Raw genomic sequence first — 19,942 nt, 5'->3', positions numbered from 1 at the left:
CACATTGTAGATATTTTTTCCTGCTTTGTAAATCATGTTTTTTGCATCTTTGTGGTGCCCTGTGGAGAACAGCACTTTTAATTTTTTTCATATTTTACTTTATTTTATTTTTTATTTTTTAAATTATTTTACTGTTGTTCAAGTACAGTTGTCTGCATTTACCCTCCCCACTCCCCCCCTACCCCAGCCATCCCCACCTCCCTCCCTTGCTTCCACCCCACCTTAGTTTTGTACGTGTCCTTTATAGTTGTTCCAGAAAACAGTTTTCCCCCATTATCCACTCCCACCTCCCCTCCAGTTGCTATCAGATTGTTAATTTCAATGTCTCTGGTTATATTTTGATTGCTTGTTTGTTTTGCCAATTAGGTTCCACCTAAAGGTGAAATTATATGGTATTTGTCTTTCACCACCTGACTTATTTCACTTAGTTTAATGCTCTCCAGTTCCATCCATGTTGTCACAAAGGGTAGAAGCTCCTTCTTTCTTTCTGCTGCCTAATATTTCATTATGTAAATGTACTATAGTTTTTTGATCCATTCATTAACCGATGGACACTTAGGTTGCTTCCAGTACTTGGCTATTGTAAATTGTGCTGCTGTGAACACTGGGGTGCATAGGTTCCTTTGGATTGGTGTTTCAGGGTTCTTAGGATATAATCCTAGCAGTGGAATTGCTGGATCAAAAGGCAGTTCCATTTTTAGTTTTCTGAGGAAATTCTATACTGTTTTCCATAGTGGCTGCAACAATCTGCATTCCCACCAACAGTGCACTAAGGTTCCCTTTTCTCCGCATCCTCTCCAACACTTATTATATGTTGATTTGTTTATGTTGGCCATTCTGACCAGTGTGAGGTGGTATCTCATTGTGGTTTTAATTTGCATCTCTCTGATGGTTAGTGATGCTGAGCATGTTTTCATATGTCCCTGGGCCCTCTGTATGTCCTCCTTGGAGAAGTGTCCGTTCAAGTCTTTTGCCCATTTTTTAATTGGGTTTTTTGTCTTCCTGGAGTGGAGTCATGTGTGTTCTTTATATATTTTGGAGATCAACCTTGTCTGAGGTATCATTGGCAATTATGTTTTCCCATACAGTTGGTTCTCTTTTCATTTTAATGTTGTTTTCTTTAGCCATGCAGAAGCTTTTTAATTTGATGAGGTCCCATTTATTCTTTCCTTTATGTTCCTTGTTCTAACACTTTTAATTTTTAATGTGTTCTAATTTAACCACCATTGTTTTTTTTAGTAAGCACCATTTGTAATTAATGAGGTCACAAAATTATTCTTTATTGTTTTTTTCTCTTTGTTTTAATTTCCCTTTATCTCTAAGCCTTTAATAAATCTATACAAGATGTGCACTTGCATTTTTAATTAAGAAACAAATTCAGCCCTGGACAAGTGGCTCAGTTGGTTGGTGCATCATCCTGTGTACCAAAAGGTTGTGGGATTGATGCCAGGTCAGGGCACATATGGGAGGCAAGTGATTGATAATTCTCTCTCACATTGATGCCTCTGTCTCTCTCTCTCTCTCTCTCTCTGTCTCTCCCTCCCTCCCTCTTCCTCTCCCTCTCCCTCTTTCTCTTCCTCCATTTTAAAAACCAATGGACATATCCTCGGGTGAAGATTTTTTTTAAAAAAATACTCATTAAAAGTTTTAATTTTTTGATGTTTGGCTATTTTCTCAGCATCATATAAGAAACAGACTTTCCTTTCCTCAGTCACCTCCTATATCAAGATTCTCCATATGCATGGGTGCTTTGACGTCTCCATTTTGCCCAATTTGTGTTAATTGTTAATGGCTTTTATTGTAGGTTTTAATGGGTATTAACATCTGGTGATATTTGATAAAATATAGCAAATTTCTCACCTTACTCTTCTTCAGGAGTATTTTGGTTCTTCTTTGACCTTTGCTTTTCATGTGAATATTTAACGCCGGCTAATTAGGACCACTAAAGTCTTTGTGGAATATTGATCTGAAATTATAGCAGATATAGTATGTGTGCTAAATATATAGTCCATATACTTCCATTTTGGCTCTCCACAGTGGTTTGAGAGACAGCATTGGTTGATATTTCTGGGATGAAGCATTAGGAATGGAGTGATTTCTGCACATTTTCTCTCCCCTGACTTGGTGACAAGATCATGTGCAGAAGATGGAAGAGAGTCTGAATCCTTAAGGATAAGATGAGGAGAATGATTTTACTGTGTTGAAGGATAATTGTCCATTGGTCTCATGTTTCTGTGCACTGTACAAGCAGAGACACTGTCTTTATCTGGACTACCTCTAAGTGGTGACTGTATAGCAAACAACATTGGAGGACAGAGGGAGCCTCATGTTGCAAAGGGCAGACATGCTTACTCTTTAGTAGAGAATATTCAGGTTCTCCAAGCTCAGCTTTATCTCCTACAATGCAGTCTACTGAGTGTTCTAGGTAAACCGGTGCTCTTTGAATTGTCTTGTGGGAACTGGGCCGTAGGAACAAAGCCACTAGGATGTGTATGCTGCTTTGCTGCCTTGACTAATGAAGTCAATTCTCTCTGATACATCAGGCTAATTCATAGCTTGCAAGGAGGGCAAAATATTGGAGCTTTCACAGCTCTTGATTTACTGAATCCAATATTTTATAATTGAGACATAAACACTTTTTGAGTTAAGCCCCATGGATTTTGGCGTTCTTTAGTTACCTTGAAAAGCATAGGCCAATCTGATACAAAATAGCATTTAATCCTATTTTTCTTCTTTCCAATTCTTGTGGAATTTAATTTTTTTCTTGTCCTCCTATACTGGTTAGAGACTCCAGTGTGGTACTTTAAAAAGGGGGGGGGGGACAATGGGCACCCTTTGGAGAAGAGACTAGACAAAGAACATGTATAAGTGACCCATAGACATGGACAACAATGTGGGGGTTGACTGTGGGAGCACGGAGTGAGATGGACGTAGGAGGGCAAAGGGGGAAAAATTGAGACAACTGTAATAGGATAACAATAACAATGATTAAAAAATGCTTCTAAAATTTCCCCAGTAAAATGATATCTGCTTTCCAGAGTGGCTGCACCAATCTGTATTCCCACCAACATTGCATGAGGGTCCCTTTTTCTCTACATCCATGCTGACACTTGTTGTTTGTTGATTTACTGATGAAGCCAGTGGACAGGTGATATCTCATTGTGGTTTTAATTTGCATTTCTCTGATGATTTGTGATATGGAGCATCTTTCCATATGTCTATTGGTGATCTGTATGTCCTCTTTGGAGAAGGGTCTTTTCAGGTCCTTTACCCATTTTTTAATTGGATTGATTTTTTTTTGCTGTTGAGTTTTATAAATTCTTGATAAATTATGGATATTAACCCCTTATCAGATGTATCAGTGGCAAATGTATTCTCCCAGTTAGTGGGTTGTCTCTTCATGTCATTGGTGGTTTCCTTTGCTGTGCCTAAACTTTTTAGTTTAGTGTACACATTTTTTAATTTTTTTCTTTTTTTCTCTTACCTGAGGTAATATCAGAAAATAATGTTGCTATGAAAAATGTCTGAGATTTTAATGCATATGTTTTCTTCTAGGATTTTTATGGTTTCAAGTCTAACATTTAAGTCTTTAATCCATTTTGAATTTATCCTTATGTATGGTTTAACGAGTTGATCTAGTTTCATTTCTTCTGTACATATCTGTCCAATTTTCCTGACACTATTTATTGAATAGACCATCTTTACACCATTGTATATTTTTACCTTCTTTGTCAAATATTAATTGACTATAAAGGCATGGGTTTATTTCTGGGCTCTCTATTCTGTTCCATTTATCTGTAGGTCTGTTCTTATGCCAGTACCATGCTGTTTTGATTACTATAGCATTGTAGTATAGTGTGATATCAAGTAGTGTGATTCCTCCAACTTTGTTCTTCTTTCTCAATATTGTTGTTGCTATTCAAAGTCTTTTGTGGTTCCACATAAATTTTTGTGGAATATTTGCTTACTTCTGTGAAATACACCATTGGTATTTTGATAGGAATTGCACTGAATCTATAGCCTTCTTTGGGTAGTATGTACATTTTAATGATGTTACTTCTTCCCATCCATGAACATGGTATATGCCTCAAAAAAGTAAAAATGGAACTGCTTTATGACCCAGTGATTCTACATCAGGGAATATATCAGAAGAAACCTGAAGTACTAATTTGAGAGAATATATGCACCCCTGGCCAGTTTGGCTTAGTTGGTTGGAGTTCTTGGTTTCAATTTCCAATCAGGGTACATACTCGGGTTGTGGGTTTGATCCTCAATCAGGGCACATATGAGAAGGCAGTCAACTGATGTTTCTCTCTCACAACAATATTCTCTCTCTCTAAAAGCAATGAAAAAATGCCCTCAGATGAAGATAAAAAGAAAAGGATATATTCACCCCTGTTTATTGCAGCATTATTTATAATAGCCATGATTTGGAAGCAGCCCAAGTACCCATTAATAGTTGAGTGGTTTAAAAAGCTGTGATGCATTTACACAATGGAAGTACTATTCAGCCATAAAAAAGGATATCTTACCATTTTTTACAGAATGGATGGACCTGGAGAATATCATGCTATGTAATATAAGCCAGTCAGAAAAAACAAGTACCAAATGATTTCATTCATATGTGGATTCAATGAACTAAATAAACTAAACAAAAACAAAATAGAAACAGACTCATGTATAGAGATAGAGAACAGACTGACAGCTGTCAGAGGGGAGGGAGATCATGTGACTGGGTAAAAAAAAGTGAAGGAATTAAGAAAAAAAAAATCTTCATAGACACAGACAACTGTATGGTGATTACCAGAGGGAAACTGAGGTTGGGGGAAGCAGAAGAGGGTAAAGGGTAAATGGTGATGGAAGGGGATTTGACTCGTGGTGGTGAACACACAATACAATATACAGATGATGTATTGTAGAATTGTACACATGAAACCTATGTAATTTCATTAACTAGTGTCATCCCAATTAATTCAATTAAAATTAAATTTAGGTTTAATTCCACTGATGTAAAAAATGATATATGCTATAAGTTTTGATATATATTTCTTAGCAAGGGAATATATTTTGTTTTATTTTAATCATTAAAAGCATTGCATCTATCAAAAACTCTTTTAAACTCCCATTGAAATAATTATGCATGTTTTCACTTTTAATACATTATATATTTTCTAATGTTAACTGACCTTTGAATTACTAGCACAAAACCTACTAGGTCAAGATGTGCTATTGTTTTTGTACATCAGTGGATTTGTTTTGCTAATAATTTGTCTGAATTGTTTCATAAATATTCATGCGCAAAATTTGCTTGCACATAATTGTTTATTTGTCAATCTCTTGCAGAATAATTATGGCTTCTGAAGCAAAGGCCATATCTTTTTCATTTTTATATGTTCAATACTTAGTAAAATGTTTGGCATATGTGCTATGCTAATACATGTGTTTGAATAAATGCCCAATGGATTAATCATATTCTAAGAAAGAAATGAATTTATAGGTACATTTTAAGTATTTTTGACCTTAAATGTAATAACACATATTCCTCAAATTTTTGTAGTGACTTTTTCTACTGTCTCATCACTTAACCATAGATATGAAAGAGAGCTTTGACACTCACCATCACCAGACCCTGTAAATTCTACCCTAAAATGTCATTCTAATTTCTGTGTTTTGTCAGTTTTCATTCCTGCTGACATAGAACCTCTCATTATCACCACCTGGTTGGGCTATTGTTTTGTCTGCTGATTGTCTACCCTATCTTCAGCCCCCTCCCTAATCCACCTCTAATCCATTTAGCATATAGAAGTGAGAGTAAGCCACCCCCATGCTTATATCCTGCCAATTGCCTCCCATCATAGTTGGAATAACATTTTAAATACCTGCAATAGCTCCCAAGGTACTACGTATCTGGATAACCTTTTGCTTGCCTCTTCCCACACCTCTGTTGCCTAGTTCACTACCATACAGCCACATTGACCCAGTTCAACTAAAATGCACTCCAAACTTTTGCTGTAGCATTATCATACATTTTACTCTAGTCACTTCACTCTGGAGATGACATACCAAGTAAGAAACAAAATAATATAGATAGTACTACTTATAAAGATAGAATCTGTTACTAACACTCAAAAATATAGAAATATGTATGCAATCAATGCTATCTGAAATACCTGATAAATATTGCGGTCATGGGAACTACATTAAAGGACACAATGTGTTCCTACTATAATATAAATGTGGCAAATGTCTCTCTTATGAATTAAGTTTATTTGCAGCTTAATCCAGACCTTTTTGGGAATAACTAGTGCAGACCCAACATAAATTACTTAAGACTCCTGGAGAGGGAACTCAGTCTAAAAATAGAAAAAAATTATTCAGATGAACTTGACTTGATATCAAACTTTCAATCATAAGGAGGATACTGTGATTTTGAAGACGACATGGTCCTTGTTATTCAGATTCACCTCCTGGTCTCAGACACTTAAACTGATATATCAGCCCCACACTGTAATACTTGAAAATTTAAAGGGCATTTTAATTAAAAATCCAGTGTTTCTATTTAAATACTGATTTGGTTATCCTTTTGTAGAATGTACGAACAAATGAGCAATCAGTCCAGGAGAAATTAGACTGGTAGGCAGGGAGATGAGAAAGACGAGGGAAATGAAGTAGGTGGACAGGGCAGCAGAGTGAGCGCAGAATGCCCAGCAGGATTAACGGCTCTTCATTCAGGGTGGAGGCTTCGTTGTGGCTCAGACTCCCAGAGACAGGACAGTTGCATAGTTCCAGCAGAGTTAAATGGACGCACTTTTCAAGCTTTAACTTAGCACATCAAAACACTGCCTCCTACCAGCAATTTTTATGAATCGCAACTACTTAAGTACAACCTCTTTTCTGACTGCAGTTCCCATTCCCAAAATCTCTGACTTGACCAGTCGTCATTGTATCTCCAACTTTTCCCAAATTGGCAGCCGGCCACACCTCAGTGGTTCACGGACGATGTCCTCCTTTTACATGATGAAGTCACAGGTTGTTTATAACCGGATTTCGTCCAACTCAGTCACGTAAACTACACGAGAGACACACAAAAGCCACAACTGCCAGTAGAGTTATGTCACGTGCCTGTTTATTGCAGTCCCATGAAAGGAGAAGGAGGCATTCTCCTCTACTTGACAGATTTGTCTCTGGAGACCCTGAAGGTGGGAGACACAGAGCCTACTTGAAAATTTTAGTGCTGTGTGGGAAATAGTGGACCCCGACACTGTACCAGTGAGCAAGCAGGAGCCGGTGAGACAGCAATGGAGTCAGTGGTGCCCAGGGGCCATGATGACACCTGTATGTCAACGCAAAGGAGGCTGAGGAATAGGATGGAAATAAAACCCGGGTTGCCACATCATTACTGAGGAAAATTGAGCATATGTAAAACGGCCTTCAGAGAGCTCTGAAAGTTTGAGGGCTGAATGAGAGAAGCAAAATGGAAATCATAGGTTTACAGTTGTGAGCAGATGCAATATAGTTTATTTGTATTATTACTTATTCTTGTATTATATATTATTTTATTTTATTTATTATGTTTTTGTTTTGGGTGGTATAGACATTTTAATAATGTTAATTCTTCCTACTTATTCTCGTATTATATATTATCCATATGAACAACTATAAACCTACTCTTCCTCATCCATATATTTATATATACATATATAATTTTATACACATATATAAACTTACATCAACCAAAGTTATAACTGAGTGATTTAATTAGCTATAGTTTCATATAAAGTGGCTTTTATGAGGTTATGTGTATTTATTTAAATTTAATCTGCTTATATTTAATTATGTTTTAATTTCATTTATGTAGTAAGAAGTGGTTAAAACATATTGTAAATCCCCTATTACACAATTTTGAGTGAATATTTCCCCACTTTGAAGATAACAGGGAAAGCTTGTCACTGCTATTGGAAAATGAGTTAATCTGAGAGAAATATCTAAACAGCTGAGGCTACAGAGGGACTTTTTCTCAGGTGAAAGCATTGTTACTGAAAATGAGTAATAGTCTAGTGACGAGCCTGAAGGAATATTAGGAGACTGACAGTAGGTACTAGAGATGAAATATTAATGAGCCGGCCACACCGGGTTCAATCAGATAACGCATGTCTCCAAACTGGTTGCATTAAATGGAGGCTTTATCTAAAGTGAGACACAAGGGTTTGTTATAGAGGGAAAGGAACAAAGGACCGTGGCACATTTCCTATGAACAGAGTGACTGAATAAAACTTTATGAAAGTATTATGATATCCTGTCAATACCTTTACCAAATTGATCAGATTTTGTAGAGAAATATTTCAATAGTCAGAGATTACTTATTAAATTTGATAATGTTGTTCCTAACAATTTAGCAAAATAAGCACTAATTTTTATAAATTATTGTTAAAAATAAATGAAAATGATTGTATTTTGCTCCCACTACCACCTTGTTGTGCATAATTACTTAACCAGACCTCCTAATCCACGGGTTTATACTCGGACCTAATTATTGTAGCGTGGCAGTGAGCTGGAAACAGAAACAGTGCCAGAAAATGTTCACAACCCTCAGAAGTGTTTGGGACCCTATCACTAACTCCCAACAGAATTTTTTACAGAATTAATTCACTGTAATAGTATTCCATTAATAATTGAGAGAATGAGCCTTTAACTTGAAGTTCTGCCCTGAGAAGTAGTCATGGATCATAGGCTGTGTTGTGTTATCTTCCTTTCACCTGTTCCATGTATGTAACACATTTGCATAAATCATGTCAAGCCTGCCCTTTCTCCCTTTCAACACTTGCTTAAACATATGTATACGCCAAGTATAAATAGAGGTGTGTTTGATTTTTTTCAGTATTGAGAGAAGTAAACTATTTCTTTAAGATCTCCTGGTAATAAACGGTGAGAGGAAGCAGACAAGAAATATGGATAAAGATAGAAGTGTTGATAAGTCTATAAAAATGTTTCAGATAGAAATGAAATGTAGGGCTATATAAAATGCAAGGTAGAATGTATTTCTATGCCAGATCCATGTAACACATGGCAGAGTAACATGTATCTAAACTAAAATTTAGAAGTCCCAGCCAAATTTTATTTAATTAACAAATAAAATCTCCCTGTTTTAGGTAAATACAGACAGAAACAAGGACCCAAGGATGCAGTGCACATGGAAAAAGGCTTCTTTTTGTGCCCATCAGTACCGATATTCCTAAAAGATAACAAGAAAGCCTTTTCCTGAATCCTAAAATAGTATTCCTCAATTTGGGGGAGTGGCACTCCTTGAAGCTCATGCAAAACTGATCCGAAATGGTTGGGGTGCTAGCGGCACATTCACCTTACACCTCAGTTAGTGTGAGTCGGTACAAGCTCCATCCACCCAATAACCTAAACCGGAGACATTTATCAAGATATCGCTTAATCCTGCATCACTCTGTTAACAGGCATTAGGTTTCCCTAGATAGACCTTGAGCAGAGATCCCAGAAAAATTTCCGGACAGATTTAATTAAGCGTATGCTTGAACACAAGGGAGCCAGCACAGAGGAACAGTCCTCTGAGCTGGGTGGGGGGGATGGCTGTGCTGGCTATTCTTACAAGCTGAGAACAAAGTGGGCTTACACTAAAGATGGGACCTTTAATGAAAAAGATGGGCTTGCAGAATGTTCCCCATGGGGCCCGGAGAAGTAAGTGGTTGGAAGAGAGATAAAATTCTCCTTTTTTTTTTTTTTGAGCAGGGAGTGGAGAGGTTGAGGAGACATTTTCACATCAGCTTATCCGATGGGCTTATCCTGCTGGCCACTTGGTGTCCTTGGGATCAGGTGAAGGGTGAGGGGAAGGCACCAGCTCTGAGATTTTTCTTATCATTTGTCCTTGAGATCCCCGGGCCCATGTCCCTATGCTGCCTCAGCTCTTAGGGTGTTTTATAGCCTATTTTTAAGGAAATGTATGGACACAATAAAGAAGCTGTACCAGCAGGAATCTTCTAAGTACTCCATAAGGAATCTGACTAAAAAACCCTCTTCTGAAAAATGACAAGATAATACTTAATACTTTAAGCACAGCCTGCTAAATTTCCTTCCATAATTTAAAATCATTTCTTTAAAAATGTGTCTAGATGATCCATGAAATTCATTTCATGGATAATATTTTGTCTTTTTCTTTTTAATGTCACCCACTTTGCAAGCTTTGGTAAGAACACGGACTAGCCACATTGAAAAGGGTACGCATGAGACACCCCCATTTCAAATTATCTGATGCATTATAGTAAGCACTTTATGATCGTGATCTCAATTTGGTTTTCCCAAAACCACCTCTGCCCCTCAGGTTACTCAGTGTTTAAACCCCTCCCCTCGTAAAGATGGCACCATTGTTTGTGTGTGTATGCGTGTGCCCTACATACTTTATGCGGTCAGGAGCCCATAAAATAAAAATAGAATTTTAAATGTTAAGACTAAAAATAGTTATGTTAGACTTTTATCAATTAATATTTAAATTAGAGCCCTGGCTGGTGTGGCCAGTGGATTGGAGCATGTCCAGTGCACTGAAAGTTCGCAGGTTCGATTCTCCGGCAGGGCACAAACCTAGATTGAGGGTTCAGTCCCCAGTTGTGGTGCATGCAAGAGGCAACTAATCGATGTTTTTCTCCCACATTGATGTTTCTCTCCTTCTCTCTCCCTCCCTTCTCCTCTTTCTAAAATCATGGTCCAGTTGGCTAAGTGGTGTCCTGCAAGGCAAAGGGTCACTGGTTGGGCTCCTGGTCAGGGGATTACCGTATTTGCCATGTATAATGTGCACCCACACTTTTGTGTGCATTATACATGAGATTATAATACACATTACTATACCCATGGTATGTAATCATACCCATGTATAATACTCGTCCTTATTTTTCCCCTCAAAAATTTGGGCAAAAAATTGTGCATTATACATAGCAAAATACGGTATGTGGCAATGTAAAAAAAAAAAAAAATGTTCACAAGCCATTTAGAATTTGTCTGGTGTGATATTTAAACAGCAAGAAATCCTTTTCCAACATAGGTAAAGTATAAATAATAAATAAATCCATTAATAAATAATGTTCTATAACAACATATAAAAGACAGGTTCCATGTGAAAGGATTTCCTGAGGCCAAAGGAACACATAGTATCCATCATAGATAAAGGCCTTTTATGAGAAACTCATTGTTGGGATGCAGCTTCTATCTTGGCTTTGTAATCTGTTCCCACCACCTCAATACCAGAGAGAAACTTCCTGAGGAAATAAGAGGGAATAAACTCTGCAGGGAATTTCTTTACACTACAGGCCAATAATTAATGCCCACCAGTCTGAAGTTTGAACGAATCCTGAAATAAGACAGGAAGTAAGGCAGAAGGGAACCAAATAGCCTTTTTGTTACTGATAAAGAATGTGACTTTTATTTGAAGGTAATTGAGTTTCCAAATACAAATACAAAACAACAACAACAACAACAACAACAACAACAACAAAACCCAAACCAGAATTAGATTAACTTTCCCCCAAACTTGGCAGGACAGACCAGAGGTAGAGATGGTTTCCTTGCGTAGGGCCCTGCCCTGGCCATGGTTTCGAACATGAGGAAACATGCCTCGCACAGGCAGCTCATTCCGACCGAAAGGGAAGAGATTAAGTCATTCTTCCTCCCCGAGGAGGAATTAGTGAGGGGTGAGAGAGGCCAAGAGTGATAGTCTGCAGGAAGTAAATTTGGGAAGAAGTAGTCCCTTCTTAAAAACCCAGGTGGAGTTTGTGGTACAAATTCAGATGAACCACTCATGCCCCCCAAATGGGAAAGAACAGAAGGGAGCATATAGTTCATAGAGGGACCATGTAGATCTTTCCTTTCATTTTTATTAAATTGGCCTCTGAGCGCTAAACTATAAAATTAATAGGCAATTGGTCATATAAAGTACTCAATTAGCCTGAATAGGACAAAGTATGTCCCAAGAAAAGTTTCCAATGAAAAGATGTGCCATTCGCAAAGGGCTAGTCACTGATGAAACATGAAACACTGAGGAAGCAAACACTGACAAACCCCGTTCCCAAACAGCCTGGGGGTGCCTGACACTGCTTTGCTTACGGATTTAATTCCAGGACAGGTGTAACCCAACTACAAGTGAGATAAATCAGGTTATTATTGCTTAATGCAATGAAATCTTCAAATCTTCCATCTCATTTTCCTTATTCTAAACCATAATAAGCAAAGCCACATGTTGTTATTAAAGTTCGCCTTTCTAGAAATACTATGAAAAGAGAATGCTGTGATCACACTGACATGAACGCATTTGTCCTGCTCCAAATGCAGTTCTATTTCACATCGCAATTCATCAGTTTTCTGTTTCCTTCGGTGCCTCATTTCCTCATGAAATTGGTTAGTAGGCACGAGAAGGCGCATGGTGACCCTTACATCCTGGTATCACTGCCCTTGCGTAGCGACCTTCCCCTATTGACACAGAGCTGGACAAGGTGGCCAATAGAATACAGTGCAAATGAGAGCATATGGCTTCCAACACTAGGTCATAAAACATAATACATCTTTGAACCTGGACTTTTGGATTCCTGTTGCTGGGAAAAGCCAGCCTCTATGTTGTGTGGATACTCAAGCAGCACCAAAGAGAGACCTATATGGAGAGAATCTGTACCTATATGGAGTCAGCACCAACCTTCCAGTCAAGTGTATGAGTCACACTGGAAACAGACCCTTCCTTCAGCTCTATTCCCGCCTCGGGCAAGAGTAGCATCGGTTGCCACCGGCCTGGGATCTCACAAGACCCTCCAAGCCAGAATCTCTCAGTGCAGCCATTCTCAAGTTCCACAGGAACCAAGAGAAATAATAAATCAGTTTTGTTTTAAGCCATTAAATTGTAGAATAATTTTTAATGCAGCATTAGATAAGTAATATGGTGAATACACTGTCTTCTGGTATGAATCCCTCTTAGATGCAGTCAGCTATTACTTACTGCCGCTATTTAAATAGTACTATCTCTGTATAGGAAAAGTTCTACAATGTTTCAGATATATATATATACACACACATACATATATGAGTTTATATATATAAATTAGTTTATACTCATTTCATGAGTATGAACTCATTTTATATAAACTCGTTTTATATATATATATATATATAAACTCATTTAGTCCTCAAAACAAACCTAGTATGTCTGTTTTATTAATGCAGAATATGGGACACAGAAAGTAACCTGGAAAAGGTTACACAGCGAGAAATATCAGAAATCTGTATTGAAAATGTTTTCTTAACCATTAAACTGTCCTTCTCTGCCCACAAAAAGGAAGAAAGAAATCGAATTTCTGAGCCTCCTGTACAATGGAGAACTAAGTCACCATGCCGAATGCCCCCTTTCTACTATCATTGTATTTAGCTAGTTGGGCTTGCCTAGCAACGACAAGAGCATCCTGCAAATGCACATAAATTTTGATGGGACAGGACTGCAGAGGAGATACACAGTGGAGAGAGAATACTAATTATTTCTAATTATACCAGATGACTGCTGGGAGATGGACGGAAAAGGTGGAGACAAACTTTTCCTTCAGAATGTGGCAATGTGTTCTTGACACATGAAAGAGAAGGTTGTGGTACTGACTTTTATTATATCTAATTTCTGACTTTATGACTTCTATATACTTGGTCACCCAGTGCTTCAGCAAAAGATGGGCTTCTTGACATGGCTGGTTAATCCTTTCAAGCTGTATATTTTTGCATCCCATTAACAGATCTGGCATACAACCTATTAATAGTCACAACCCAGAAAACAGAGAATCTTGATTTAGTTATTTTGTAATGTTATCAGGCATAGTTGGCTACTTCGACAAAAATAAAACCTATGTTAAATAAGCAAACTGTGAAAAGAACTATGATATCAACCACTTATTGTTTTCTAAACATCTTCTTTAATGTCACATGAAACGTGAAAATGTAATTTCTTCCAAAGCAGAAAAAAAAAGTAAATGATTTTTTAAAGAAAACCAACATTAGAATTTATAATTAAAATAGGCATGTCCCCTGTGAAAGTTGAAATTCCAACTTGGTTCATTTCATTATAAGATATGAGTCAAGAACAAATAATGCACATGTTTTATGCTCTTATTTTATGCTATAAAATAAACTATCTTTGAAAGGTAATATGACTATGAAGTTTGTAAACCTAGGTTAAAAGTCCATTCTGTTACTTATTACTGTGAATTAAGTACCATGTGTAGGTATGATTGTTCACAACCAGTTGTTTTCCAGCTGTGAAAGGATTATGTTCTTAGTAGCTGCAGTGCCTGGTGTGGGAGAAGCATCAGTCAGCACCCACGGATATTAGACTTGGCCTTGTGATTTCCTTTGGTCAATGGAACATGAGAAGATATCACATTTGCAAGTCCAAATAGAAGTTTTAAAAGTCATTATGTTTCACAAGCTAACTTGCTCTTTCTCCTCTGAAATTAGAATTGTGTGTTCCAAATAGGGGCTGCTCACACCCATGATCCTGTCATCTGAAGAGAAAAATAGTTCTTACCGTAATTCACTGAGATTAGGTATTAAAACACATACAGAGATGAACTAAGAAATACATACTGCCTTATCCATCAGATATAAATAATTTAGCCTTAGAGCATCATTTCGAGTATCAAATACATGTTTAGGAAATGGTAGATTATCCACCTGAAACTTTGCATATGACCTTCAGAGAAAATATTATACTTCAAGTAAGTATAATAATATAATAATTTAAGTAAAGAATCATTCATTTGATATGAGACTATTTTTCTTTTGAAAGATAGCTTGACTTTAAAGAATTGTAACTCCGGCTCTGCCACTAAACTGTGTCATTGACCCTCTTTGTGCCTCATTGTCCCACTGATGTCGGTGAATGGCGTCAGTGAGAGGGCAGATGAGGGACTTCTGTGAGCAGTTCTGATACAGAGGAGAGGCAGGTACCTAAACAACAGTCCCCGTGAGTGTGAGTCTTGATTGCACTTTATACCGCAGTGTGAAAATAAGTACCTTACAGCATTGATGAGTCTGTTCTTCTTTTAAAGTTAACACAGAACTGATGTACCATTCGAGTGAGATATGGGATTGAGTACATATATGTGATCAAGTATACTTATCAGCTACATAACACTCCCTTCTAGCTCCTTAAAGAAAATGTTTTTGTCCTAAGGTACTCTCAGGTTACATGAGAGAGTAAGAAGGGAAAATCATTGGTTTAAAAAATATAATCCGACCCAACTCTGCCACTTTTAGTTACATGGTTTTGGAGTGTTTCTAACACTTGCGGTACATTAGATTGTCATCTGCAAATTTAGGTTAAGATAATAATATCATATAGTGCTGTTTTCATAAAAAACTCATGTATTTAAGTGCTTGGCATCTAGGGGTGCTCCTGCATTCTATAAACATAGCATCACAGAGTGGGAATCCAAGTTTGATGAAACACTTGTCCTAAGTTCAGAGGAGTACCATGTTGATAAAAATCAGAATTTAGTACTGACAGGGTATTTCTCTGATCCATCTTAAATATTATCTGCTTTCAAACCTCATTTCTATGTATTTAACATAATTTTAACTTGTATTGTTTTATCTTCCTATTCAAAAAATAAAGATGAGAGAGCAGATTAATAATACAGATTAACCTCGAAACAATGCATCGAACAAATAAAGAAGAGACATCTTTTCCAAAATTAGGCATGTCAGTAGACAATAGAGAAAGTAGTAGTCTGATTTAATTCTTGCAATGTCGATAATATGGACGTCAGTCACCCGGTACTTGTCTGCATATTGGATGCTGAGTTGTGTGTCACTGAAGTAATTATATAATTAATGCAAGCTCTGAAAAAGTCTTACTTACACTTTTGACTTATTGTCATTAAAAACATCAAAACAGCATGAGAGAATGGGACCTGATAGTCCTTATAAGCAGGAAGTTACTCTCAATATTTTTTTGCTATTTTTTACTTAGGTTAATTAGTAAAAGTGATGATATAAAAGTTAATTATAATTTATATGGACTTTTTTTTTAAAACACAATTTTGGAATAATATCCTATGTAGCTCTGAAATGAACACAAAAATAAAAAGATACACCGATCTACATATATACATGTACACACATGTATGTATGTATATGCACATATATATGCATGCATATATGTATAAATATGTAGACACGGGTATCTACATATGTGTGTGTATATACATTTATATATGTCTAATTTAAAAACATGAAGCTTTTCATTAAATACTCAGAGTTTAAAGAAAGATAAATGAGAAAAAAGGGGGACAGTATACAAACATTTATGATATTATTTACTATATTAGGATAGCTACTGAAACAAATTTATATCTTTTCAATTAATTAAGAGTATATGTCTACTAACCCTTCAATGTGTAGAGACAGTTGATTTAAAGCGATTGTATTCCACTAAGTGATCTTAGTTATAGAAAAAGTCAATAAGGGAGAAGAAGAAGAAGGAAGCCAGGGTGTTTCAAAGATACCCTAAGTCTTGCTACTTTTTTCAGTTACTGCAATTGTAGTGTACAGATAATTCTCTTCAATGAGAGCCTGATGACAAAAAATAAAAATAAAAAGGGTAACTGCTCATTCAGATTGTCAAGGTGCTTTGAACCTTATTAATATCATTATTATTTTAAAATAAAAATTTCTCTAATGTGAAACTTAAGAACATAAAACTTAAAAAAATAAAAATAAAACTTGAAAGCACCCAAATAATGTTACTTATCCATCTTATTTTAAAGTAAGTCCAGAAAATTATATAATACAGATCTACATAGTCAACAACAATTAAAAATTGGTAACATTTTGTCAGATGTGATACTTTATTAAGAAATAATGAAATAACAGGCCTTTCATGGATCCTCTCTTTGATTCTTTTGGTAAACATCTTGGTCATTGATAAATGCCAAATTGGGAATACACTGAATACAGTATTCTGCCTTTTCTAAACTAAAATGTTTCTGCAAGGGTGAAGCGGCTGTGAAAACCAGCAGCTTTGCTGACAGACAGAGCTTACTAGATCTGGCACAGAAGATGACAATCTACCCGTTGTCAGTGAGTGATCTTGGTGGGGAGCAAATGGGGAAGACTAGACAGTTAAAGGGAAACCCTGAATACGAAAGATCAGTGGAAAAGATTGGTAATCTCTCCATATACTTCCCCATTCACCTTGAGGCTACATACATTCCAAGGGATATTAAAGAGGCTCCAAACTTTCTATGGATGTCTGACTGAGCAGGAGGCTGCACCTGTGTGCAGAGGAAACACAGGAGCATCCAGCTGATAATGAAAAGCAAAGTAGATTCTGAAGGTGCATGAACTTGAAAATGTGTTCTCAACCCACTAAGGTCTATTGGTAGCGTAAAAGTCTCCAGTTTGAGGCGTTTGAAGACAACGTATGTGTATTTACCTGGTGATTACTAAGCTATGCGGAGACAAAGGCAACCCCTTAGAGGTGAAGCAACAACGATTAAAATCAGTTCATGCAAAAAAGATTGAGCATAAATGTCAGTAGCTGCAGACCAGAGGAGACACAGATTCTTTTAGTCCAAACAAGTTATTAAAACAAATTAAGCAACCATCAAATAAAAAATAAAAATGAAACCCTGGTGAAAAACTGATCCAGAATTGATACAATATATTCTCAGAAACGTGCAGATTATAAAATGTTACAAGACGTACAAGTTGATCCGGAAGGTGCCCCGCACAGTTCCCGTGCACCCAGGAGAGCTGTAGAACAAGAGTTTCTGGAGGTAGTCACCTAGAAGGAAGGGGGAGCAGTAGAGTAAGCTCAGATCTGTGAAATGCAAATACAAATTGGTACCCAAGCTTTTCTGCAATGCGAGCCATGATGTTGTTATTTTACACAGGAAGTTAAGTGGAGATTGTTGAATTAAGCAAAGACAGTACTTCCTCAAACTGGAAGAACTCACGCCCCAGGTGTCCTGCTCCCAAGCACTTCACACAGATCCTATTGCTTATGACTTCGGGTCAAACTTATTTGTGTCTTACTTGCTGAAATATAAACCTTAATAAAGCAAGGGCATTATCTTAATAATTTTTCTATTCTTGCCAGTAGTAGTGTTCAATAAATGGCAGTTATAAGAAATAACCAAAAAGCGCCCATCACAGTTCAGCCCTACTGCAGTAACCTCCACCCTGGCTCGAAAGTCGCCACTTAACAGAGGGCAGCTTGCCCCCTTAGCCCTGTGCTCTCTTCCAGAATGACTTTTTCACTCTGTTGATTTTGTTTGTAATAAAAATTAGGATTGTGTATTGAGAGGGTACATGATGATTTGACCTACGTACACACGATGAAATTATTACTACAGTTGAACTAGTTAACATAGCTCCTCCTCGCATAGTTAACATTTTGTCTTGTGACAAGAACACAAAACAAACTTTCAGTGTTCAGTACAGTAGCACTAAATGTAGTTATCATGCTATGCAAATAATCTAAAGTGGGAAGAAAACTGGCTTCCTCAATCTACAAGAAGTAAAGCTTACATGTTCCTAAAACTGGAAAACAGTATTCCTTCCAGTTCTCTATGAATCCAGCACCAAATATTTTGGGCTTAGTTCCAGCAAAATTAGCTGCTACTGACTTGGTATAATACGACAGTATATTAGATTGCTTAGGGAGTAGAAGATACTTCCAGCTTAGATGGTTAAGGAAGAGACTGCTGAATTCAGATATTCACACCCAATCTACATTCATTTCTGCCTCCCTCCCAGTCCCGTTTTAGTGCTCTTGAACCAGAAAACATCACAAATTTTGTATATTCTAAATTATAACAGAGATCAACTCCTAATTTATCTATTGTCAAATATTTTGCCTCATAATAAATTCATATAACCTATTATAGAAGTTCTCAAATCCACTTTGGCTTAATGTGCTTATAAATAATGCATTTGTATAATGAGCAATATTTATAAAAGCCAATTACCACTAACACAGACGATCTTTTGGCATCAAGTCAGCTAATAATCTTTAAAAGGTGGACTAAATTACAGAACGCTAAAACAAAACATAAGTGTAATAGAAACAATATCCCCTTGTATAAATAAAAATACACTTTTAACCCTGCAGAGGTTACAGGTGATCTTAGAGATACAAAGTCTTTTCTTAAATATTGGTGCATACATCAGGTACATAGGTTCAAGGTCATGACTAACTGCACGTTTGTATGCGACTAATGTTAAGCCATAAAGTTTAAGCCATCAGTTTGGTTATAACACATGTTTCATAAGGGTGTGTCATATTCGATAGTAAATTGTGTGTGAGAGATACCACGAACTCTGAACTCAGTGTTGGTGTAGATTTTTCTAATTTTTGTGTGTGTGTATGTGTGAACATCGAAGTCAGTGTTGTGGAGTTTTTTGTTTGTTTGTTTGTTTTTTTCATTTATCTTTGAAAATGGCTCCTTCAACAAGCAGAAAAAGAAAAAGATGTGTTAGGTGCTATGCATCCAAAAAGAGTCGCTTAGCAAAATATTTTTGCAAGTGTTCTGAAAAGTATTTATACCTTCAGCATAGCAATATGTTTGTGATGGCTGCTACACACATTTTGTAATGCCAACTATTGAAGATTCTAATTACTTAATGTTAAAACACTTTTCATTGTATTTTTTAACAATATGCATGCTTCTGTTATTTGAAAAGAAAAAAAATATTCTTTATACTTTTACATTTCTTTCTTTAATAATTTCTAGATTATAACTAAAAATAAATGAAAGTCATGTATTTTAATATATAAATATAAGTGCAAATTTGCAGTGTTTTTAAATATTTATATATACACATATGTGTGTATATACATATATATATATATATATATTGCATTTAAGCACATACTAGTAATGAATGTATCTCTCAGATA

The sequence above is a fragment of the Desmodus rotundus genome, chromosome 7 (genome assembly GCF_022682495.2).
Source record: "Desmodus rotundus isolate HL8 chromosome 7, HLdesRot8A.1, whole genome shotgun sequence".
Lineage (NCBI taxonomy): Eukaryota > Metazoa > Chordata > Mammalia > Chiroptera > Phyllostomidae > Desmodus > Desmodus rotundus.
This window is presented reverse-complemented; position numbering follows the sequence as displayed.